This window comes from Drosophila miranda, chromosome 4 (assembly GCF_003369915.1).
Source record: "Drosophila miranda strain MSH22 chromosome 4, D.miranda_PacBio2.1, whole genome shotgun sequence".
NCBI lineage: Eukaryota > Metazoa > Arthropoda > Insecta > Diptera > Drosophilidae > Drosophila > Drosophila miranda.
In genome coordinates this window covers 21,560,587-21,586,633 of record NC_046677.1, presented here as the reverse complement: position 1 = coordinate 21,586,633, position 26,047 = coordinate 21,560,587, and the positions used below count along the sequence as shown (strand labels likewise).

General features: G+C 39.5%; 4 long non-coding RNA genes across 12 annotated transcripts; all 4 read left to right on the top strand.

Annotated features, from left to right (window-relative positions):
* The first annotated feature begins 1,649 nt into the window (after positions 1-1,649).
* On the top strand, positions 1,650-6,712 carry LOC117188844. Of its 7 annotated transcripts, XR_004472902.1 has the most exons (21): positions 1,659-1,849; positions 1,911-1,960; positions 2,022-2,071; positions 2,133-2,293; positions 2,355-2,404; positions 2,466-2,515; positions 2,579-2,633; positions 2,695-2,772; positions 2,829-3,874; positions 3,937-3,986; positions 4,047-4,096; positions 4,158-4,207; positions 4,269-4,318; positions 4,380-4,429; positions 4,490-4,539; positions 4,603-4,657; positions 4,719-4,796; positions 4,853-6,290; positions 6,352-6,406; positions 6,468-6,545; positions 6,602-6,712. It is a non-coding gene; the product is annotated as an uncharacterized LOC117188844 (long non-coding RNA). The 7 variants fall into 7 exon arrangements; XR_004472903.1 differs by lacking the exon at positions 1,911-1,960 and having other exon boundaries at positions 1,652-1,849; XR_004472904.1 differs by lacking the exons at positions 1,911-1,960; positions 2,022-2,071; positions 2,133-2,293 and having other exon boundaries at positions 1,652-1,849.
* A 411-nt stretch (positions 6,713-7,123) lies between these two features.
* Positions 7,124-10,744, top strand: LOC108161663. The gene is made up of 4 exons (XR_001775498.2): positions 7,124-7,779; positions 9,511-9,663; positions 9,719-9,779; positions 9,839-10,744. It is a non-coding gene; the product is annotated as an uncharacterized LOC108161663 (long non-coding RNA).
* Positions 10,745-14,882: 4,138 nt separating this feature from the next.
* Positions 14,883-19,614, top strand: LOC117189105. The gene is made up of 11 exons (XR_004473160.1): positions 14,883-15,092; positions 15,152-15,286; positions 15,346-15,536; positions 15,594-16,392; positions 16,452-17,431; positions 17,491-17,625; positions 17,685-17,875; positions 17,933-18,997; positions 19,057-19,191; positions 19,251-19,441; positions 19,499-19,614. It is a non-coding gene; the product is annotated as an uncharacterized LOC117189105 (long non-coding RNA).
* Positions 19,615-20,160: 546 nt separating this feature from the next.
* On the top strand, positions 20,161-25,834 carry LOC117189108. Of its 3 annotated transcripts, XR_004473171.1 has the most exons (10): positions 20,161-20,307; positions 20,367-20,501; positions 21,690-21,824; positions 21,884-22,074; positions 22,132-23,347; positions 23,423-23,667; positions 24,084-24,645; positions 24,735-25,064; positions 25,471-25,661; positions 25,719-25,834. It is a non-coding gene; the product is annotated as an uncharacterized LOC117189108 (long non-coding RNA). The 3 variants fall into 3 exon arrangements; XR_004473172.1 differs by lacking the exons at positions 21,690-21,824; positions 21,884-22,074; positions 22,132-23,347; ... (3 more) ...; positions 25,471-25,661; positions 25,719-25,834 and adding exons at positions 20,561-20,751; positions 20,809-20,924; XR_004473173.1 differs by lacking the exons at positions 20,161-20,307; positions 20,367-20,501; positions 21,690-21,824; ... (3 more) ...; positions 24,084-24,645; positions 24,735-25,064 and adding exons at positions 25,071-25,217; positions 25,277-25,411.
* Positions 25,835-26,047: the final 213 nt, after the last annotated feature.

The window sequence follows — 26,047 nt, the reverse complement described above, 5'->3', positions numbered from 1 at the left end:
TCGGAAAGTGTGGGATTATTCAGACTTTGTGGAATCTCAAGTCTGGGCGTAGCAGGCCGTCCACCCCCACGCAGATAGCGCTGTTGTGTACGTTGCAATGGTAGACCTTTGTAAGGAACATCAAAAACGGTGGTCGAGCCGGGTACGTCTGCGGAAAGTAAAGGCGTAGTTTAAAGTGGCCGCCCTCGTAGGGCGTGCCCAAGGGCCCGAGATTAACGGCCTTCCAGTCGTAGATACAGTCGTCCACTAACTCCACCGTGCACCCGTCCGTCGGATCGCTCGTCATTTTCGCCATCTCCTTGCGGAGGCGGCGTACGCCTAATTTGGAGCCCCGCAACTTGTAAGCTAGCGGCCAAAGCTCCCATGACGGCAAGGTTACCGGTGCCACGTTGTGGGTCGGGATTCTGGAGGAGCGTCACGATCGGTGCGGTGTCCTGCACAGGACGGTAGTATCTGTAGTCTAACACCGTACACTGTATCTTGTATCTGCAGCCCAATCCACGTAAGCATACATTTAGGTTATACGTTGAATAAATTCATCAAAAATGTATTTTTTTTTCTAGATTCAAGTCTAACACCGTACACTGTATCTTGTATCTGAAAACAGCCATAATCCACGTAAGCATAAATTTAGGTTATACGTTGAATAAATTCATCAAAAATGTATATTTTTTTCTAGATTCTGGATTAAATCTAATTTCCCCCGGCCACAAAAGAAGGAGAGGTTCAAGGTAGTCGCTCGCATTAACGCATTAATGTAAGCATAGATGGTTTTATGTTGATCAAACTAATCTAAATTTAACCTTTTTCTAGCTGATGATCACTTTTTGAAGGATTGTTAGCACAAAATGATTATATTTGGATACTAATAATTATATTTTGATACTAATAATTATATTTTGATACTAATAATTATATTTTGATACTAAACACAAACATGAATGTTTATTTTATTGAATAAGAATGGGGGAGGAGTTTCTCAAAGAGAGTATAGGGGTGTATTCCATATGTGGGGACAGAGGATGAGTGTAACGCGCAGAAGGAAGCGTCTAAGCTCCTGCAAAATCTTCCACACCTTCCTGAGAGATCCCTCGATTCAAGGCTCCTTGGAGATGCGGATTTCCCCTATCATCTGTTGCATTGGACGACGAGGTAAGTCTGTCGCTATCTGTCAAATGATTGGCACCGACAAAACGTATTTGATTGGACTGTAGCAAACATTCTACCAAGCAAAAAATGTAAGACTTGGATGCATGGAAGACTCTTGAAGACCATCGAAGAGCCCTCACTGAATAATTCCAATTTAATTTCCATTACCTCCCGGATTTCCATTACCTCCCGCCCCCCCTTGTACGTAATCGATATCGATTCTTAGAGGACCCTCAGGGCCTCAGGTTTTGTTATACCCAACAAGGGATATTTTAAAACGTTTAACACACAATTTTGTGCCTACTTTGGTGGGAATATTTTAAAAAAAACCAAAAAATAAAAAACGAAAAAAAAAACATGAACCCAGCAATCCATGCCCGACAACAGCTCAATGTCAAATTCGATATTGTGTGAGAATGCTGGAAAATTTTCAGTATTGTACGGAGCCTCGACATTAAAACACATACAAATAAAAATTCAAAATTTCCAAATTTTGTAAAATATTTATTTCTGTTTTTTTTTGTTTTCATTTAGTTTTAAGCATAAAGTGATTTGTTCTGTTTTTGTTTTGTTTTGTGTTACTATAGTTAATTAAAAAGTGAAGTTTGAACAAAGGCGATGGACTCGAGCATGTTTCCGTATCGGTAGTATCTGTAGTCTAACACCGTACACTGTATCTTCTATCTGCAGCCCAATCCACGTAAGCATAAATTTAGGTTATACGTTGAATAAATTCATCAAAAATGTATTTTTTTTTCTAGATTCAAGTCTAACACCGTACACTGTATCTTGTATCTGCAGCCTAATCCACGTAAGCATAAATTTAGGTTATACTTTGTAAAAAATTCATCAAAAATATATTTTTTTTCTAGATTCAAGTCTAACACCGTACACTGTATCTTGTATCTGCAGCCCAATCCACGTAAGCATACATTTAGGTTATACGTTGAATAAATTCATCAAAAATGTATTTTTTTTTCTAGATTCAAGTCTAACACCGTACACTGTATCTTGTATCTGCAGCCTAATCCACGGAAGCATAAATTTAGGTTATACGTTGAAAAAAATTCATCAAAAATGTATTTTTTTTCTAGATTCAAGTCTAACACCGTACACTGTATCTTGTATCTGCAGCCCAATCCACGTAAGCATACATTTAGGTTATACGTTGAATAAATTCATCAAAAATGTATTTTTTTTTCTAGATTCAAGTCTAACACCGTACACTGTATCTTGTATCTGCAGCCTAATACACGTAAGCATAAATTTAGGTTATACGTTGAAAAAAATTCATCAAAAATGTATTTTTTTTCTAGATTCAAGTCTAACACCGTACACTGTATCTTGTATCTGCAGCCCAATCCACGTAAGCATACATTTAGGTTATACGTTGAATAAATTCATCAAAAATTTATTTTTTTTTTTCTAGATTCAAGTCTAACACCGTACACTGTATCTTGTATCTGAAAACAGCCATAATCCACGTAAGCATAAATTTAGGTTATACGTTGAATAAATTCATCAAAAATGTATATTTTTTTCTAGATTCTGGATTAAATCTAATTTCCCCCGGCCACAAAAGAAGGAGAGGTTCAAGGTAGTCGCTCGCATTAACGCATTAATGTAAGCATAGATAGTTTTATGTTGATCAAACTAATCTAAATTTAACCTTTATCTAGCTGATGATCACTTTTTGAAGGATTGTTAGCACAAAATGATTATATTTGGATACTAATAATTATATTTTGATACTAATAATTATATTTTGATACTAATAATTATATTTTGATACTAAACACAAACATGAATGTTTATTTTATTGAATAAGAATGGGGGAGGAGTTTCTCAAAGAGAGTATAGGGGTGTATTCCATATGTGGGGACAGAGGATGAGTGTAACGCGCAGAAGGAAGCGTCTAAGCTCCTGCAAAATCTTCCACACCTTCCTGAGAGATCCCTCGATTCAAGGCTCCTTGGAGATGCGGATTTCCCCTATCATCTGTTGCATTGGACGACGAGGTAAGCCTGTCGCTATCTGTCAAATGATTGGCACCGACAAAACGTATTTGATTGGACTGTAGCAAACATTCTACCAAGCAAAAAATGTAAGACTTGGATGCATGGAAGACTCTTGAAGACCATCGAAGAGCCCTCACTGAATAATTCCAATTTAATTTCCATTACCTCCCGGATTTCCATTACCTCCCGCCCCCCCTTGTACGTAATCGATATCGATTCTTAGAGGACCCTCAGGGCCTCAGGTTTTGTTATACCCAACAAGGTATATTTTAAAACGTTTAACACACAATTTTGTGCCTACTTTGGTGGGAATATTTTCAAAAAAACCAAAAAATAAAAAACGAAAAAAAAACATGAACCCAGCAATCCATGCCCGACAACAGCCCCAATTTCAAATTCGATATCGTGTGAGAATGCTGGAAAATTTTCAGTATTGTACGGAGCCTCGACATTAAAACACATACAAATAAAAATTCCAAATTTCCAAATTTTGTAAAATATTTATTTCTGTTTTTTTTTTGTTTTCATTTAGTTTTAAGCATAAAGTGATTTGTTGTGTTTTTTGTGTTTTTGTTTTGTTTTGTGTTACTATAGTTAATTAAAAAGTGAAGTTTGAACAAAGGCGATGGACTCGGGCATGTTTCCGTATCGGTAGTATCTGTAGTCTAACACCGTACACTGTATCTTCTATCTGCAGCCCAATCCACGTAAGCATAAATTTAGGTTATACGTTGAATAAATTCATCAAAAATGTATTTTTTTTTTCTAGATTCAAGTCTAACACCGTACACTGTATCTTGTATCTGCAGCCTAATCCACGTAAGCATAAATTTAGGTTATACGTTGAAAAAAATTCATCAAAAATGTATTTTTTTCTAGATTCAAGTCTAACACCGTACACTGTATCTTGTATCTGCAGCCCAATCCACGTAAGCATACATTTAGGTTATACGTTGAATAAATTTATCAAAAATGTATTTTTTTTTCTAGATTCAAGTCTAACACCGTACACTGTATCTTGTATCTGCAGCCTAATCCACGTAAGCATAAATTTAGGTTATACGTTGAAAAAAATTCATCAAAAATGTATTTTTTTTCTAGATTCAAGTCTAACACCGTACACTGTATCTTGTATCTGCAGCCCAATCCACGTAAGCATACATTTAGGTTATACGTTGAATAAATTCATCAAAAATGTATTTTTTTTTCTAGATTCAAGTCTAACACCGTACACTGTATCTTGTATCTGCAGCCTAATACACGTAAGCATAAATTTAGGTTATACGTTGAAAAAATTCATCAAAAATGTATTTTTTTTCTAGATTCAAGTCTAACACCGTACACTGTATCTTGTATCTGCAGCCCAATCCACGTAAGCATACATTTAGGTTATACGTTGAATAAATTCATCAAAAATGTATTTTTTTTTTTCTAGATTCAAGTCTAACACCGTACACTGTATCTTGTATCTGAAAACAGCCATAATCCACGTAAGCATAAATTTAGGTTTTACGTTGAATAAATTCATCAAAAATTTATATTTTTTTCTAGATTCTGGATTAAATCTAATTTCCCCCAGCCACAAAAGAAGGAGAGGTTCAAGGTAGTCGCTCGCATTAACGCATTAATGTAAGCATAGATGGTTTTATGTTGATCAAACTAATCTAAATTTAACCTTTTTCTAGCTGATGATCACTTTTTGAAGGATTGTTAGCACAAAATGATTATATTTGGATACTAATAATTATATTTTTATACTAATAATTATATTTTGATACTAATAATTATATTTTGATACTAAACACAAACATGAATGTTTATTTTATTGAATAAGAATGGGGGAGGAGTTTCTCAAAGAGAGTATAGGGGTGTATTCCATATGTGGGGACAGAGGATGAGTGTAACGCGCAGAAGGAAGCGTCTAAGCTCCTGCAAAATCTTCCACACCTTCCTGAGAGATCCCTCGATTCAAGGCTCCTTGGAGATGCGGATTTCCCCTATCATCTGTTGCATTGGACGACGAGGTAAGCCTGTCGCTATCTGTCAAATGATTGGCACCGACAAAACGTATTTGATTGGACTGTAGCAAACATTCTACCAAGCAAAAAATGTAAGACTTGGATGCATGGAAGACTCTTGAAGACCATCGAAGAGCCCTCACTGAATAATTCCAATTTAATTTCCATTACCTCCCGCCCCCCCTTGTACGTAATCGATATCGATTCTTAGAGGACCCTCAGGGCCTCAGGTTTTGTTATACCCAACAAGGTATATTTTAAAACGTTTAACACACAATTTTGTGCCTACTTTGGTGGGAATATTTTCAAAAAAACCAAAAAATAAGAAACGAAAAAAAAACATGAACCCAGCAATCCATGCCCGACAACAGCCCCAATTTCAAATTCGATATTGTGCGAGAATGCTGGAAAATTTTCATTATTGTACGGAGCCTCGACATTAAAACACATACAAATAAAAATTCCAAATTTTCAAATTTTGTAAAATATTTCTGTTTTTTTTTTGTTTTCATTTAGTTTTAAGCATAAAGTGATTTGTTGTGTTTTTGTTTTGTTTTGTGTTACTATAGTTAATTAAAAAGTGAAGTTTGAACAAAGGCGATGGACTCGAGCATGTTTCCGTATCTGTTATCATTGTATCAGACAACTCACAGCCTGGGCCTTTATTTCAGTCATATATAAATTGTATATTATGTTAGTATGTTCTCATGGTGCCCGAAGAATTCGGAAAGTGTGGGATTATTCAGACTTTGTGGAATCTCAAGTCTGGGCGTAGCAGGCCGTCCACCCCCACGCAGATAGCGCTGTTGTGTACGTTGCAATGGTAGACCTTTGTAAGGAACATCAAAAACGGTGGTCGAGCCGGGTACGTCTGCGGAAAGTAAAGGCGTAGTTTAAAGTGGCCGCGGAGGCGGCGTACGCCTAATTTGGAGCCCCGCAACTTGTAAGTTAGCGGCCAAAGCTCCCATGACGGCAAGGTTACCGGTGCCACGTTGTGGGTCGGGATTCTGGAGGAGCGTCACGATCGGTGCGGTGTCCTGCACAGGACGGTAGTATCTGTAGTCTAACACCGTACACTGTATCTTGTATCTGCAGCCCAATCCACGTAAGCATACATTTAGGTTATACGTTGAATAAATTCATCAAAAATGTATTTTTTTTTCTAGATTCAAGTCTAACACCGTACACTGTATCTTGTATCTGAAAACAGCCATAATCCACGTAAGCATAAATTTAGGTTATACTTTGAATAAATTCATCAAAAATGTATATTTGTTTCTAGATTCTGGATTAAATCTAATTTCCCCCGGCCACAAAAGAAGGAGAGGTTCAAGGTAGTCGCTCGCATTAACGCATTAATGTAAGCATAGATAGTTTTATGTTGATCAAACTAATCTAAATTTAACCTTTTTCTAGCTGATGATCACTTTTTGAAGGATTGTTAGCACAAAATGATTATATTTGGATACTAATAATTATATTTTGATACTAATAATTATATTTTGATACTAAACACAAACATGAATGTTTATTTTATTGAATAAGAATGGGGGAGGAGTTTCTCAAAGAGAGTATAGGGGTGTATTCCATATGTGGGGACAGAGGATGAGTGTAATGCGCAGAAGGAAGCGTCTAAGCTCCTGCAAAATCTTCCACACCTTCCTGAGAGATCCCTCGATTCAAGGCTCCTTGGAGATGCGGATTTCCCCTATCATCTGTTGCATTGGACGACGAGGTAAGCCTGTCGCTATCTGTCAAATGATTGGCACCGACAAAACGTATTTGATTGGACTGTAGCAAACATTCTACCAAGCAAAAAATGTAAGACTTGGATGCATGGAAGACTCTTGAAGACCATCGAAGAGCCCTCACTGAATAATTCCAATTTAATTTCCGATATACAAATAAAATCACGTCTCCCTTTTAGCCAACTGTCGAAAGGGAAGAGAGGAGAAGAGGCAAGGCAAGGAGCTGTTGCAAGTAGTGTCATAGAAAATTCGAAATGTTTCAATCAACAATTCGCATTATTAAATATTAATGGGAAACTCGAGTCGAGCTGCCTCGGACTGACCCTTTCGACCATGCCGGCCCCAAAAAGGTCATCATGTGTCTGCCGCAGCAGTCCAGAAGGTCCAGAAGCTGGCAAAAGTAATTTTGGACATTTTTCATCATAAAGACAGCATCGACTCAACCCTCTCTGTCTCTTTCTCTGTCTCTGTCTGTGTCTCTGTCTCTGTCCCCGTCCTGAGAGCCACTTCTTTGGCGGAGCTTAGATTTCGAATTGGATTTGAATTGGGAATTTCTGGCATTCAAGGGCCGTCGGTCTTCGGCTGAGAACAGAGTTGGTCAAGTTGGTCAACGCATAAATATTTCTCTTTGTTCAAGCATCGCATCAGAGCCAAAAAAGAGCATTACGGACTCGTCCGACTCGTGCATACACGTATGGTGTGTGTGCACCTGTGCCATCCGTCTCTCTCTGTCTGTCTGTCCTCCGACAGGACTACAGCACAAACAATCAAGGAGACGGGCTGGGTAGTGGATGGCCAGATATGAGAAACGGTCGAATGGTCAAGTCAAAGTTATTGTCATGTCATGTAAGTGCCCTTCCCACCCAGCCTCTCCCATCACCACCCCCACCTCCCTTCTTCATTTCGACCCTGTTCTTGTTCGGATTTTCCAATTTCATCTCCGTGCTCCCCATACACTGCAAGCAAGCCATTTTGTTTTTCGTTATGGCACTGGGGACTATAGTATTTTCAGGACTCGAAGAGAACATGCAAAAATATTAAGTCCAAGATACTCTTATGGCGACGGTAACCCTGTTCATTGGCCATCTGCAAATATTCATTGAAATCTGGTGGTCCTGGCTTGTATGTCTGAGGGAAGTTGCCCCTCTTTCTATTAATAATCATGACTATCAAGGAAGGAAAAAACCCCTCAAAAATTGACTGAAAGTTTCCATCTGTTCGATGTTTCAGATCGTGTTCGGCGAAGGGTTTCCCCTGATGTTGGGTTTGGGGTAAAATGTAAATATCGGGTGGTGCCTCCCTCGGGGGTGGAGGCGAAGAAAAATCAACTGACCAGTAACTTTGAAGCTAACTCCGATGGCAACTTGCGAAATTTCAAAGTGACTTAAGTGAAATTTCCACCTCGGGCGGTCCTTGAAGGACTCATCCCATGAACATGAGTAAAAATTAAATTGATTTTCCTCGGACATTGCTCGAACCTGGGCAAAACTTATCCGTTTTTCTACCCGCTAATCGTACAGATCCAGGGGTATGTTGTATTTATGTAGATCTTTGGAACAGTGTCCACATCTCATGGCGATGGTGTCACAAATGAGTGTCCAAGAAGCGGAAGAGCCTCCAAGTAGAGGGTATCTTTTAGTCGAAAGACAGCCGAAAGCTTGCTTTCCTTTTTGTTTTCTCGTTCATGGGTTTATGGCAGGCCCCCTGCGTTTGTGCAACTTCATGGTGTCCACTTCGACAGTTGGCCGTCCGAGCTGTGCCCGTGCCCCTGCCCGTGCCTGTGCCGCATATTAAATTGGTGTGCAAATAGTTTGTGTCCTTGTCGGGGTCTGCTCCTTTATTGACTCACTTATTCTAACTTTTCGGCTGGGCCTGGAGCAAAGGCCTGCGGCTGTTTTAGAGGACTCTGGGAAGCCTTTCCCGAAGCTGCCTCTATGGATTCCACGCCAAAGTAATATTCGGAACTGATTCGGTTCTGTGGTGTCCAAAGTTTTCCATCTCCAAGCCCATCCCAGGGGCAATCAAGCGGCTCCATCCCCACTTGACTTAAGCGACAATTTCATTTCAATTAAATTATAATTATATCTTCTGTCTGCCTACCCGTTGGTCCCATCCGAAGGTACCATTTTAATTTTCACCTTGCCGCTGATAATTCCCGAAAACTGTTTGACACTTCAAAGTCATTATGAAGATAGCAATCACTCCACCACCCGCCCATCTTGATGCTGGAACTTTCGTACAAGAATCCAGACATTTCTTCACACAAACCTCCTTTGGAGTCGGCAACGCCCAGGCATTCCATCCCATCTCCACCCCCAACGTTTTCGAGCCTGGGCCCACGTCTGCCTACATTCCGGCAGCGCTTTTTGATGTAATTTTGGCACAAGCCAAAAAATGTTTCCTTCCCAGAGATGTCTTTGTCGCGATAGGGCCTCCCCCTCCACCTAACCCTTCGAATGCGACACGCTCCGGCAAACTTATCCCGGGGAAAATTAAGAAAACTGTGGCCCTGCTGGAGTTGGGAATCAAATTTGGAATTAAAATTTTAGCATTGCGCACATAATTTTATACCTCCAGGCCGTGCCATCCAAAAGGGTTCCATTCCTGCCTTGCCGGATGAATCCCTGCCACGTTGCGTGACGAAAGAGCGTCGTAGATGAAGACAGGTCGTGGCTACATCCTGAAAGTCTTTTGTTCATTTTGGTGCTTGTATAGACAGTACTTATCCCGGTAGGCTTTCAATATTTCCAGCCAAGAACTTCAGCTGTTATATCATTTGCCGCAGTGCTCTCTCTCTCTCTCTCTCTACAGAAGCTGTTCGTCAGGCAAGGTACCACAAATGGAGGGTAAGGAGAACTATGATCATCTCTAAAGCACATTCTACAACAGTTTAATTACTCTCCAGTCTTCCAGGACAAGGCTAATCATGCTCATGACATGTATTTTGTGCAAATCTGATGAAAGAAAGAATAGCGTTGGAAGGGTGTTACCCTTACAGATACAACGCTCGTAATGCGTTGAAATATGGTATACATGGGGTATACAAAACTCCTTGATTGCATTAAATCTCATATGTATAACCCATACATACATAATTCTTCGCATCTTCCCGTACACCCAAAAGAGATAAAAAGAGATTGTTTCCCATATCCCGTATCCCACATTGACAACAAAAGATTGTTTCTTTGCGAAAAGTGTGAGAACCCCCAACCCCACCCACAACCTAACTTCCTGCTCAAATTTCGGTATCTAAAATGGGGAAAAAAACCCGCAAGTATTGAACACAAAACGTAGAGAAATCGAATAAGGAAATGGAACCCTTTGGCCGTGTCCATTTGGGTTGAGTCTTCTATAAATTATTTCGCAGATAAAACATATACTCTTATGGGTGGGACCCCCATCCCCCATCCCCCATCCATCCAAGCCACCAAGCCACCCCCCGCCTACACCTTTTGCAATCTGAGTAAAGGCCGGCGCTCCCCAGCGACATTTTCTGACCATCGGAACTGACAGAATTGAAAAATAAGCGACGCTCGACCATCTGCCTGGGGCGACAGCTGGGTGGGGGTAGAGAAGGAGGAGGAGGGAGAGAGGATGCCGAAGGTGAAAAATAAAAAATGGCGTCCAGTCGAGTGCTCAACCTCAAGATTTATAACAAAAGGCGAAAAAAATCGAATATAAAAGCTCCTGTCGATTACTTGGACACCCTCTATAAAGATTCTTCTGGTTTCCAGGATTACATATACATTGGAAAAAGTTCGTATTATTAAGAAACCTTGGGAGTATTTCTATAAACAATAGAAGCAGAAAAACCCAGTACATATCCATATATTTCTGCATTATTGGTGAAATATATAATCGATAAAGATATTTTATAGCTGATAAATCATAGAAGTATCATAGAGAAGTGTCTCTATTATATAGAAAAGCTTTGAGGCATCGATATTTTACTCATAAATGCACTAGCGAGCGTAGCGAGTGAGCCGGGGGTCGACGCACGAGCAAAGCGAGTCTCTTACAAATCGAATCGGTAATACCCTAGATCCCCACAAGTACGGGGTCTATTCCGAGCTGGAGAAGGAGAGAGAAAAGCACACGTTAAAATAATGCAAAAAGTGGAGGAGACAACGGAGTGGAAGAGCAAGGAGGAGCATCAATAAAAAAGGAAGCGGATGTAGCCGCATGCTAGTATGATGAAAATTCACACACACACAAGCACACGCACACGCACACATATGCTGGGCGAGAGAGACAGAGAGAGAGAAACCGCACACGGCGAAACACAGCAACAACGGAAATGGAAAGGATAAAATTAATTTTTTTTGCTCCCGCTTTCCACTTACTTCCGCTTCTGCTTCTGTTTCTGCTTCATCTCCTCCTTCTGTTCGCGGCTCTCACCTGAGGGGGGGGGGGGGGGGGCCGTGGCGGCAACGGTGGGTGTTGCAACTGTCGTGGACGCCCGGGGGCATATCAAATGCCACAAACACATTTAGTTTGCGGCGAATTTGTTTTTGCCTCGCTCCCAAAGGTTTTTGTGCCTCTACTCGCACTTCCGCCATCAAAATGTGGAAAAGAAATTAAATAAGAATAAGAGATACTCCAAAAGATCGATTATGCTGATGAAAAGTCTACAAAAGACGGATTTATATGGTATATGGTATTGTGGGTGTATAGAAATATCTAATTGTCTTTCAAGGAACCCTCTAATTGTTAGCCAACACTGGAAAGTGCACACCTCTAGAGGGAGGGAGGGCGGAGCAGTGCTGTATGAAGTCATGTGAGAGGAGGAGTGCTCTATGGAGTCACGTGAGAGGAGGAGTGCTCAGTGGAGTCACGTGGGCGGGGGAGTGCTCTATGCAGTCACGGGGGCGGGGGAGTGCTCTATGGAGTCACGTGGGCGGAGGAGATCTGTGTGGAGTCACGTAGCCGCGCAAGACTCACTCTCTCTCCCCCTCTCACTCTCACACTGTACCTATCTCTCTCGCAAACATACGACAGAACGCTTATAATAAATCTACGTTTTTTTGCAAAAAAAAATGCTGGAAAACTAACGGAAGTTTCATCAAATAAAAAAGGAGAAAAATATATATAAAAGAAAGTCATGCACATGTGAGCAGCACTCTGGGGGGGTGGGGGGGTCACGAATACGGACCCCAAGACGAAGTGTAATCCGTGTCCAGCTCAAAGAGAATAAAAAGTGAAAAAAGAGAAACCAATAACAACAGCAACGGGGATGCACAGACCGGGGGGATAATCCGATGAGGCAAAGCACCAAAAAAAAAGCAATAAAAATGAAATGGGAGACTCCGGTTTTGGGGGTAAAGAAATGCCTGGCAGATCGAATATCAAGATTTCATCATTAATGAATCCTTGAGATTTATACCTTGGAATATGTTGAATATAATCTCCTCTAGGGGTAAGGGCAAAGACTATACGCCCCGTCCCATATTCCGTCCCGCCTTGATGGCATATTGCGCATACGCACTCGCCCCGAAAGCCATTTGGAGTGGAATTATGAAAGCAACCACAGGAATTATGAATTTGAAGGGGAAGTGGAAGCCTCAGCCAATCGGGAAATGGATCCACCAGTGGCAGGACCAACCACAGGACAGCCTCAGAGCGCAACGGCCGGCGCTTGTTGCATAAAGTTATGTGTGTATATATCATAATCCATAACGTTTCATATGACGACCCCAGCCCCCCTCGCGAGACCGAAACGAACCCTTGCCGTGCTCTCTCCCCCGGCTGTTTCTGGCTTCAAATTACAACCACAAACACAACGGAAACGGAGCGGGCGGTGGGCTGTGGGGGGGAGACTCGTCAGCAAACAAGAGCAGCCCTTAAAATCGCACACATAGAGCCATATAGCAAGGGCTGGGCAGGGCAGGGGCTGGGGCAGGGGCAGGGGCTGGGGCAGGGGAGTCGCTTAAATCAACAAAGAGGAAAGCAACGAAAAGGAAAGGAAAGCAAAGAAAAAATAACCAAAAAGAAAACTGTTTTTGGGGGTGAAATCCAAAGTCAGGCGCGATGCCACCCCCCACGCATATCCGAGGGCGATGTGGCGGCACCCTCAATGCCACCCAATTATAACCGTATACACAAGGCTATATCTCTGTGTGTGTGCGGGCTTGGGTGGGTGGGTGGGTGGTTGGGCAGAGGGTGGGGGCAATGGTACGAGAGCTTATTTCAGGAGCAACTTCAACTGCGTCTCTCGTTTCGTTATTGTTTCATTTTTTCCTTTTCCTTTCGAATTTTCTTCCATTTATATGTGTGTGTGTGTGTGTGTTTGTATTTATCTTGGATACATCCAAGACACAGATACACGTAGCCCCCGCCCGTCCACCCACAAGATGCTGGGAAAGTTACTGCGATACGTGCAACATCATAAAAGGGACAAAACAATAACAATAAAAATCATATATACTCGAGCCCTCCTCCCCCCACCCCCACAGCCACAGCCATATATGGCATGTGCCTATATACGAGAATATATGTTTATGTACATATGTATGTGTAAGGAAACCCGTTAAGATATGAGCGTAGAACCCGTCCGTACGAGTGTGCGTATGCCCTTCTAGCGATTCGACAATGGTCATTGCCTCGCACACATTTTGTGCCTCAGTATAAATATGTAATGGACTTGGAAATATCCTTTATGAAATTCAATTTCTGCGGCGCTCAGGGGGAGGCATCTATAAAAAGGTGTACACAGCTTCATAGTCGTAGGTCCCCATTGTATGCTACCCTTTAAGTCCGAAGCGACGTCTTCCACGTTATTCAACTATTTGCAACCAAGAAAGTCGATCCTCACGAGTATTATTCGCAGGACAATCGATAATTGCCAGTTGCAAGTGTCCTGCCTGGTGTCCTCGTATCAGCGCCTGCTTGGCTAGAGTCCATCGATTTCTTTCCGCCACAAATAAAAGCACATTAGTCCAGAGTCCGGCTGTAAGACGGTCCTCCATGTCCACTATGCGGGGCAGAGCTCCGCCCCCGTTGGCCTGATAAAATGCGTTAAAACGAAAATTAAGCAACACAATTAATGGCCCCGCTTTATCATACAATTTTAATGGCCCAAATAAATTGGCCAAGAGCTGGCCCAGAGAGTCCCACAGCCCTGCTGAAGGTCTGTTTCTGTTTCCACCAGCAGCGGCACACTCTGACACTCGGGTATAAAAGTTTCTGTATTACTTTGTGAGACATAAACACACGCACATATGTATGCACCTATATACTGGCCATATACATATGTACATAGTTATATTTATTTGAGAAGCTCTTATTTTGCTGATTCAATTTGGTCGTAAGCTTAATTAGTTGCAGGTTGCTTTTCATGCCGCATTGTCTTTCATAGTCTTGTGCCCCATTCGATGCCCTCTCAAATGGAGTCGTCTTCTGTGAGGATTATCCCTATGATTGCACATAATGTGTTCTCTGCCCGGCTACCTATATATCTAGCAGATATATGTATACCTACTGGTAACTATCCACGGAACCCATATGGGGTTACATACTCGTACGACTCCAGGCTAAATAATACCCGAAAGACGGGCCAACGGAGCGATCGGTCCATAAGTTCTTTAGGATATTTCTCCGCGCACTCAGGGTCCACGGTGGTCGGGACTTGCGTGACATGTTTTAGGCCTCTTCTTCAAGATGCTCTCTGCTTGAGTAACTTCTGAGGATAACAATGTCCAGCGTCCTTTGTAAGCGACTTTATCGACTGGAATTATCGGTAAAACGGAATTATTACCGAATAATGTCTCTGTTCATAAAAATACGAATCAACGCAAAATTCAAAAGAAAAACTGAAACAAGCAATCCATGCCCCACAAAACCCCAGATGTCAAATTCGTCGTCGTGTGAGAATACTGGAAAAATATCAGTATAGTTCGGAGCGTCGGAAGTTAAACACATAAAAATAAAATTCTAAATTTCAAAATTTTGTAAAATATTTATTTCGGTTTTTAATTTCGGTTTTTTTTTTCAATTAGGTTTAAGCATAAAAGTGATTAGTTTTTTTTAGTTTTTAAAGTTAAGCATAAAGTGAAAGTCGTACAAAATAATACTTCCCCAAGATACACAAGGCATAAAAATACTTCTGCAGGATCCATCCAAGACACATCTGTTGATTGTTTCACAAGAGCCGCAAGCAGAGAGTAAGCATAAATTTGGGTTTTAGGTTGAATAAATAGATCAAAATTTAACTTTTTTCTAGGTCCATATTCATAAATACCTGGCAAAAAAAAAACTACAAAACATACGGCTGTAAACTGTGGTGGCACAAGAAGATACAATTATACTTCATTTTACCGCTTTTCTACACAAACCTACATAAATACGGACACTCTACGTAAGCATAAATTTCGCTTTTAGGTTGAATAAATAGATACAAATTTAACTTTTTTCTAGGTCCATATTCATAAATACCTGGCGAAAAGAAAACTACAAATCGTACGGCTGTAAACTGTGGCGGCGCAATGAGGTACAACACGGCATCTTCGGATAGTTTTTCTACACAAACCTACATAAATACGGGCATCTGATGAATCTGGGGGCTCCGAGTAGAATCGCAAGTAGAACCAATACTTTGTTTTGACACTGTACGTATAAATGGTTTTAGGTTTGCCAAATTAAAATAAAATGTATCTTCTTTCTAGGATTCGGCTATCGGAAATTAGATACTGTGGTTATCGGGTGAATGGATAGGAATATTATATTTTGCTACTAATAATTATATTACTCGTGATTATATTTTGATACTAAAACACACAAAGATGTTTAATTGTTTGACTGAAGCAGAATGGGGTTGGACTCTAAAAGCTTCCAGCAAAATGCTGATTTACTTTCGGGGACATGCATTGAATATCCCCATTCCCCTTTTGGAAAATTTTCCACAACTAAGAATTCTTTTCGATATACTCGCAGATGTATAAAACCCCCGAGGGCATGCTATTATTCAAGATTTCATCTTTAGTTTTACAAATATTTCCAGTAAACACATGTACGTGTGTATGTATATATGAATATGCGACTGGGGCGGGAAGATGCCATGGATGCACAGTTCATAAAAATACGAATCAACGCAAAATTCAAAAGAAAATTTGAAACAAGCAATCCATGCCCCACAAAACCCCAGATGTCAAATTCGTCGTCGTGTGAGAATACTGGAAAAATATCAGTATAGTTCGGAGCGTCGGAAGTTAAACACATAAAAATAAAATTCTAAATTTCAAAATTTTGTAAAATATTTATTTCGGTTTTTAATTTCGGTTTTTTTTTTTCAATTAGGTTTAAGCATAAAAGTGATTAGTTTTTTTTAGTTTTTAAAGTTAAGCATAAAGTGAAAGTCGTACAAAATAATAATACTTCCCCAAGATACACAAGGCATAAAAATACTTCTGCAGGATCCATCCAAGACACATCTGTTGATTGTTTCACAAGAGCCGCAAGCAGAGAGTAAGCATAAATTTGGGTTTTAGGTTGAATAAATAGATCAAAATTTAACTTTTTTCTAGGTCCATATTCATAAATACCTGGCAAAAAAAAAACTACAAAACATACGGCTGTAAACTGTGCTGGCACAAGAAGATACAATTATACTTCATTTTACCGCTTTTCTACACAAACCTACATAAATACGGACACTCCCCCTTTTGGAAAATTTTCCACAACTAAGAATTCTTTTCGATATACTCGCAGATGTATAAAACCCCCCGAGGGCATGCTATTATTCAAGATTTCATCTTTAGTTTTACAAATATTTCCAGTAAACACATGTACGTGTGTATGTATATATGAATATGTATACTATTACGACAAACAATATATAAATATGGGAATATGGATTAAACCTAGAACTTGTTGTTGGGAATGACTCATCCCTCGGCAGCAACGGGTACGTTGAGGACGGGCTTTGCCTCCAGAGCTGGTTCCTGTGCAGGCTGTGACTGGACGAGCACCTTGCTGGGCAGGAGATGCTTGAGGGGCTCTAGGATGCGCGCCTGCTGCAGATAGGTGAGCTGCTGCTGCTCCAGCTGCAGGAGGCTGATGCCCAGGTGAACGGTGAGCGACTGGGGCGGGAAGATGCCATGGATGCACAGTTCATAAAAATACGAATCAACGCAAAATTCAAAAGAAAATTTGAAACAAGCAATCCATGCCCCACAAAACCCCAGATGTCAAATTCGTCGTCGTGTGAGAATACTGGAAAAATATCAGTATAGTTCGGAGCGTCGGAAGTTAAACACATAAAAATAAAATTCTAAATTTCAAAATTTTGTAAAATATTTATTTCGGTTTTTTATTTCGGTTTTTTTTTTTCAATTAGGTTTAAGCATAAAAGTGATTAGTTTTTTTTAGTTTTTAAAGTTAAGCATAAAGTGAAAGTCGTACAAAATAATAATACTTCCCCAAGATACACAAGGCATACAAATACTTCTGCAAGATCCATCCAAGACACATCTGTTGATTGTTTCACAAGAGCCGCAAGCAGAGAGTAAGCATAAATTTGGGTTTTAGGTTGAATAAATAGATCAAAATTTAACTTTTTTCTAGGTCCATATTCATAAATACCTGGCAAAAAAAAAACTACAAAACATACGGCTGTAAACTGTGCTGGCACAAGAAGATACAATTATACTTCATTTTACCGCTTTTCTACACAAACCTACATAAATACGGACACTCTACGTAAGCATAAATTTCGCTTTTAGGTTGAATAAATAGATACAAATTTAACTTTTTTCTAGGTCCATATTCATAAATACCTGGCGAAAAGAAAACTACAAATCGTACGGCTGTAAACTGTGGCGGCGCAATGAGGTACAACACGGCTTCTTCGGATAGTTTTTCTACACAAACCTACATAAATACGGGCATCTGATGAATCTGGGGGCTCCGAGTAGAATTGCAAGTAGAACCAATACTTTGTTTTGACACTGTAAGTATAAATGGTTTTAGGTTTGCCAAATTAAAATAAAATGTATCTTCTTTCTAGGATTCTGCTATCGGAAATTAGATACTGTGGTTATCGGGTGAATGGATAGGAATATTATATTTTGCTACTAATAATTATATTACTCGTGATTATATTTTGATACTAAAACACACAAAGATGTTTAATTGTTTGACTGAACCAGAATGGGGTAGGACTCTAAAAGTTTCCAGCAAAATGCTGATTTACTTTCGGGGACATGCATTGAATATCCCCATTCCCCTTTTGGATAATGTTCCCCAACTAAGAATTCTTTTCGATATACTCGCAGATGTATAAAACCCCCCGAGGGCATGCTATTATTCAAGATTTCATCTTTAGTTTTACAAATATTTCCAGTAAACACATGTACGTGTGTATGTATATATGAATATGTATACTATTACGACAAACAATATATAAATATGGGAATATGGATTAAACCTAGAACTTGTTGTTGGGAATGACTCATCCCTCGGCAGCAACGGGTACGTTGAGGACGAGCTTTGCCTCCAGAGCTGGTTCCTGTGCAGGCTGTGACTGGACGAGCACCTTGGTGGGCAGGAGATGCTTGAGGGGCTCTAGGATGCGCGCCTGCTGCAGATAGGTGAGCTGCTGCTGCTCCAGCTGCAGGAGGCTGATGCCCAGGTGAACGGTGAGCGACTGGGGCGGGAAGATGCCATGGATGCACAGTTCATAAAAATACGAATCAACGCAAAATTCAAAAGAAAATTTGAAACAAGCAATCCATGCCCCACAAAACCCCAGATGTCAAATTCGTCGTCGTGTGAGAATACTGGAAAAATATCAGTATAGTTCGGAGCGTCGGAAGTTAAACACATAAAAATAAAATTCTAAATTTAAAAAAATTTTGTAAAATATTTATTTCGGTTTTTAATTTCGGTTTTTTTTTTCAATTAGGTTTAAGCATAAAAGTGATTAGTTTTTTTTAGTTTTTAAAGTTAAGCATAAAGTGAAAGTCGTACAAAATAATAATACTTCCCCAAGATACACAAGGCATAAAAATACTTCTGCAGGATCCATCCAAGACACATCTGTTGATTGTTTCACAAGAGCCGCAAGCAGAGAGTAAGCATAAATTTGGGTTTTAGGTTGAATAAATAGATCAAAATTTAACTTTTTTCTAGGTCCATATTCATAAATACCTGGCAAAAAAAAAACTACAAAACATACGGCTGTAAACTGTGGTGGCACAAGAAGATACAATTATACTTCATTTTACCGCTTTTCTACACAAACCTACATAAATACGGACACTCTACGTAAGCATAAATTTCGCTTTTAGGTTAAATAAATAGATACAAATTTAACTTTTTTCTAGGTCCATATTCATAAATACCTGGCGAAAAGAAAACTACAAATCGTACGGCTGTAAACTGTGGCGGCGCAATGAGGTACAACACGGCTTCTTCGGATAGTTTTTCTACACAAACCTACATAAATACGGGCATCTGATGAATCTGGGGGCTTCGAGTAGAATCGCAAGTAGAACCAATACTTTGTTTTGACACTGTAAGTATAAATGGTTTTAGGTTTGCCAAATTAAAATAAAATGTATCTTCTTTCTAGGATTCGGCTATCGGAAATTAGATACTGTGGTTATCGGGTGAATGGATAGGAATATTATATTTTGCTACTAATAATTATATTACTCGTGATTATATTTTGATACTAAAACACACAAAGATGTTTAATTGTTTGACTGAACCAGAATGGGGTAGGACTCTAAAAGTTTCCAGCAAAATGCTGATTTACTTTCGGGGACATGCATTGAATATCCCCATTCCCCTTTTGGATAATGTTCCCCAACTAAGAATTCTTTTCGATATACTCGCAGATGTATAAAACCCCCGAGGGCATGCTATTATTCAAGATTTCATCTTTAGTTTTACAAATATTTCCAGTAAACACATGTACGTGTGTATGTATATATGAATATGCGACTGGGGCGGGAAGATGCCATGGATGCACAGTTCATAAAAATACGAATCAACGCAAAATTCAAAAGAAAATTTGAAACAAGCAATCCATGCCCCACAAAACCCCAGATGTCAAATTCGTTGTCGTGTGAGAATACTGGAAAAATATCAGTATAGTTCGGAGCGTCGGAAGTTAAACACATAAAAATAAAATTCTAAATTTCAAAATTTTGTAAAATATTTATTTCGGTTTTTTATTTTGGTTTTTTATTTCGGTTTTTTTTTCAATTAGGTTTAAGCATAAAAGTGATTAGTTTTTTTAGTTTTTAAAGTTAAGCATAAAGTGAAAGTCGTACAAAATAATAATACTTCCCCAAGATACACAAGGCATACAAATACTTCTGCAAGATCCATCCAAGACACATCTGTTGATTGTTTCACAAGAGCCGCAAGCAGAGAGTAAGCATAAATTTGGGTTTTAGGTTGAATAAATAGATCAAAATTTAACTTTTTTCTAGGTCCATATTCATAAATACCTGGCAAAAAAAAAACTACAAAACATACGGCTGTAAACTGTGCTGGCACAAGAAGATACAATTATACTTCATTTTACCGCTTTTCTACACAAACCTACATAAATACGGACACTCTACGTAAGCATAAATTTCGCTTTTAGGTTGAATAAATAGATACAAATTTAACTTTTTTCTAGTTCCATATTCATAAATACCTGGCGAAAAGAAAACTACAAATCGTACGGCTGTAAACTGTGGCGGCGCAATGAGGTACAACACGGCTTCTTCGGATAGTTTTTCTACACAAACCTACATAAATACGGGCATCTGATGAATCTGGGGGCTCCGAGTAGAATCGCAAGTAGAACCAATACTTTGTTTTGACACTGTAAGTATAAATGGTTTTAGGTTTGCCAAATTAAAATAAAATGTATCTTCTTTCTAGGATTCGGCTATCGGAAATTAGATACTGTGGTTATCGGGTGAATGGATAGGAATATTATATTTTGCTACTAATAATTATATTACTCGTGATTATATTTTGATACTAAAACACACAAAGATGTTTAATTGTTTGACTGAAGCAGAATGGGGTTGGACTCTAAAAGCTTCCAGCAAAATGCTGATTTACTTTCGGGGACATGCATTGAATATCCCCATTCCCCTTTTGGAAAATTTTCCACAACTAAGAATTCTTTTCGATATACTCGCAGATGTATAAAACCCCCCGAGGGCATGCTATTATTCAAGATTTCATCTTTAGTTTTACAAATATTTCCAGTAAACACATGTACGTGTGTATGTATATATGAATATGTATACTATTACGACAAACAATATATAAATATGGGAAGATGCCATGGATGCACAGTTCATAAAAATACGAATCAACGCAAAATTCAAAAGAAAATTTGAAACAAGCAATCCATGCCCCACAAAACCCCAGATGTCAAATTCGTCGTCGTGTGAGAATACTGGAAAAATATCAGTATAGTTCGGAGCGTCGGAAGTTAAACACATAAAAATAAAATTCTAAATTTAAAAAAATTTTGTAAAATATTTATTTCGGTTTTTAATTTCGGTTTTTTTTTTCAATTATGTTTAAGCATAAAAGTGATTAGTTTTTTTTAGTTTTTAAAGTTAAGCATAAAGTGAAAGTCGTACAAAATAATAATACTTCCCCAAGATACACAAGGCATAAAAATACTTCTGCAGGATCCATCCAAGACACATCTGTTGATTGTTTCACAAGAGCCGCAAGCAGAGAGTAAGCATAAATTTGGGTTTTAGGTTGAATAAATAGATCAAAATTTAACTTTTTTCTAGGTCCATATTCATAAATACCTGGCAAAAAAAAAACTACAAAACATACGGCTGTAAACTGTGGTGGCACAAGAAGATACAATTATACTTCATTTTACCGCTTTTCTACACAAACCGACATAAATACGGACACTCTACGTAGCCATAAATTTCGCTTTTAGGTTGAATAAATAGATACAAATTTAACTTTTTTCTAGGTCCATATTCATAAATACCTGGCGAAAAGAAAACTACAAATCGTACGGCTGTAAACTGTGGCGGCGCAATGAGGTACAACACGGCTTCTTCGGATAGTTTTTCTACACAAACCTACATAAATACGGGCATCTGATGAATCTGGGGGCTTCGAGTAGAATCGCAAGTAGAACCAATACTTTGTTTTGACACTGTAAGTATAAATGGTTTTAGGTTTGCCAAATTAAAATAAAATGTATCTTCTTTCTAGGATTCGGCTATCGGAAATTAGATACTGTGGTTATCGGGTGAATGGATAGGAATATTATATTTTGCTACTAATAATTATATTACTCGTGATTATATTTTGATACTAAAACACACAAAGATGTTTAATTGTTTGACTCAACCAGAATGGGGTAGGACTCTAAAAGTTTCCAGCAAAATGCTGATTTACTTTCGGGGACATGCATTGAATATCCCCATTCCCCTTTTGGATAATGTTCCCCAACTAAGAATTCTTTTCGATATACTCGCAGATGTATAAAACCCCCCGAGGGCATGCTATTATTCAAGATTTCATCTTTAGTTTTACAAATATTTCCAGTAAACACATGTACGTGTGTATGTATATATGAATATGTATACTATTACGACAAACAATATATAAATATGGGAATATGGATTAAACCTAGAACTTGTTGTTGGGAATGACTCATCCCTCGGCAGCAACGGGTACGTTGAGGACGGGCTTTGCCTCCAGAGCTGGTTCCTGGGCAGGCTGTGACTGGACGAGCACCTTGGTGGGCAGGAGATGCTTGAGGGGCTCTAGGATGCGCGCCTGCTGCAGATAGGTGAGCTGCTGCTGCTCCAGCTGCAGGAGGCTGATGCCCAGGTGAACGGTGAGCGACTGGGGCGGGAAGATGCCATGGATGCACAGTTCATAAAAATACGAATCAACGCAAAATTCAAAAGAAAATTTGAAACAAGCAATCCATGCCCCACAAAACCCCAGATGTCAAATTCGTTGTCGTGTGAGAATACTGGAAAAATATGTACGGTGAGGCTTGTAGCTGCTGTGAGGAGGCCTAGGGTTTTTGGGGTCCGCCGAAAATTAGGCACCGTCTAACGAGAGGCAAGACAAACTCTCTTTAACAGTCGGCAAAGAGGGCCTGGGATCAAAGAGTGGGTCAGAGCCAGGTCAGACTTCCTCGTCGAAAGGAGAGCGAGTTCGAAGTCGAAGTCGGACAAGATAAACGGCTATAAATAGATGGCATTGGACGCCATTGCGGGATTCCAAGCCTGGTCGACAGCATTGGATTTTGTTCTCCAAGTGTCCTCTATAGTGTCAGCCGTAGTTGAATATTCAAAGAAAGAAAAAAGAGAAAAACCATATAAATACAATAACTAGTGAAAAGTAGCCAGGAAGTGAGACGGTGATTAGTGAAACCTCTTCGATACACCCTTTCGACGGGTCACCCGTTTGGGTAAGTTGTGGAATAAAAAAAAAGACAGCCTAGCGAAAGAGTATAAAGGTGTTCTGTGGGTGCAAATTTCCATAGGTCTTAAATTGGAGGAGGCTCGTCTTCCACGACCGCCAGCTGAAATTCGTAGAAATTCGCCGGAGCTTTGGGTCGTCGCCTTGGAGCAGTTCGGCGAGCCAGAGAGGAGAGGCCAACTAGTGCCCGGCAGACGGCAGCCGCGTCGGCTTGTTCATCGCTCCGCGTATGCGTCCATACCCCGTGCGCATGGGAGGAGGCAAAGAAAAAAAAGTGTTCTTCAGTGGCGACAAATAGTGGCAGATCGAGTTAGAAAATTTCTCATAGAAGGCCAGCCCCGCCCAAAATAACAATAACAAAAAAAAAAGAATCAAATATAAGAAACAAATAACGGATCGTAGTCAGATGCTCTAAGCATCAATACCCGAGTTATTTTATTCTCCCTCTCATTTAGGCTTCTTTAGCTCTCTATCCCTATCTATCTCTCTCCACCTAACTTTGCGCTGCGGGCGAGCCCCCACATACCGGTGCCCGATAAGCGCCGCTAATCTGCACATAGGAATGCAAGACTGAGCGCAGAGGAATGTAAGGCGGCGTGAGGGACGGGAAGAAAAGAGACAGGCAATCACCGTTAAAATTAACTCGATCTGCCTGAGCCACTCGGTCGTCATCTCAATTTTTTTGTGTGTGCGAATTGTGTGTGTTCTTTTTTCATACTTTTCAGGGGCCCAAATCGGAAGCGCTTCGTCGATGGAGGTTCCTGTAAGTCGTTCAATTGAATAAATAAAATATGTATATGAAAGTTCGAAAAATATATAAAAATATGAAAGTTCGCCACGGGAGCGCACCCAATTAGTGGGTTGAAAAGAGAGGGCATCAGAAAGTCACCTCTTGATTCTTTTCCCTACGCCTCTCGTACATTACACCTTCTCTTTTGGTGGATCGCTATGCCAGCAATTGCTCACATAAAATTTTCTTACATTTCTTTTCTTTTCACTCCTATTCAAATCATCTGTTCTCTCTCATATCTAGCCTAAGCTTCTTATTTATTTACAGTACTTTACGCAAATTATTTAAAATTAAGTCGTAGCCAATACTCGGGAAGGGCAAATGAGAACATTAAATTACTGGGGATCACTAATTTTAGTCATTAGAAATAAATAAACGTTTATAATGTCTGAGTAGAAGAAATAGTGTTTGATCTCCTGCAGCAAGCCCCTGTAGGTCTCGCATAATATAAGTGGTCTTGTAACAAATTATGTGGTATCGGGCACAGCAAGACCAAGGTAGGGTGGGCGAACATCACTCCTCATGAACTGCTGAGGAATTCTTTTCGTTGTCCGTTCACCAGTGCAGTTATTGCCTTTCGTTTTAGGTGTTGTGCTTTCCGTCCGGTTTCATATGGCTTATTGACACGCATTAAATGTAGAATAATAATAGGGTAGGCCTCAGCTTAGGAGCAAATAAACAAGAACACCACACTCGTGGCCGACGAGCCAGTAGCCGGAAAATTGACAGCGTGCCGCTTCAAGCTGAGAGGACCATCTCGCCTACATCGTGGTTGCACGTGACAAATATCAGTATAGTTCGGAGCGTCGGAAGTTAAACACATAAAAATAAAATTCTAAATTTCAAAATTTTGTAAAATATTTATTTCGGTTTTTTATTTCGGTTTTTTTTTTTTCAATTAGGTTTAAGCATAAAAGTGATTAGTTTTTTTAGTTTTTAAAGTTAAGCATAAAGTGAAAGTCGTACAAAATAATAATACTTCCCCAAGATACACAAGGCATACAAATACTTCTGCAAGATCCATCCAAGACACATCTGTTGATTGTTTCACAAGAGCCGCAAGCAGAGAGTAAGCATAAATTTGGGTTTTAGGTTGAATAAATAGATCAAAATTTAACTTTTTTCTAGGTCCATATTCATAAATACCTGGCAAAAAAAAAACTACAAAACATACGGCTGTAAACTGTGCTGGCACAAGAAGATACAATTATACTTCATTTTACCGCTTTTCTACACAAACCTACATAAATACGGACACTCTACGTAAGCATAAATTTCGCTTTTAGGTTGAATAAATAGATACAAATTTAACTTTTTTCTAGTTCCATATTCATAAATACCTGGCGAAAAGAAAACTACAAATCGTACGGCTGTAAACTGTGGCGGCGCAATGAGGTACAACACGGCTTCTTCGGATAGTTTTTCTACACAAACCTACATAAATACGGGCATCTGATGAATCTGGGGGCTCCGAGTAGAATCGCAAGTAGAACCAATACTTTGTTTTGACACTGTAAGTATAAATGGTTTTAGGTTTGCCAAATTAAAATAAAATGTATCTTCTTTCTAGGATTCGGCTATCGGAAATTAGATACTGTGGTTATCGGGTGAATGGATAGGAATATTATATTTTGCTACTAATAATTATATTACTCGTGATTATATTTTGATACTAAAACACACAAAGATGTTTAATTGTTTGACTGAACCAGAATGGGGTAGGACTCTAAAAGTTTCCAGCAAAATGCTGATTTATTTTCGGGGACATGCATTGAATATCCCCATTCCCCTTTTGGATAATGTTCCCAACTAAGAATTCTTTTCGATATACTCGCAGATGTATAAAACCCCCCGAGGGCATGCTATTATTCAAGATTTCATCTTTAGTTTTACAAATAT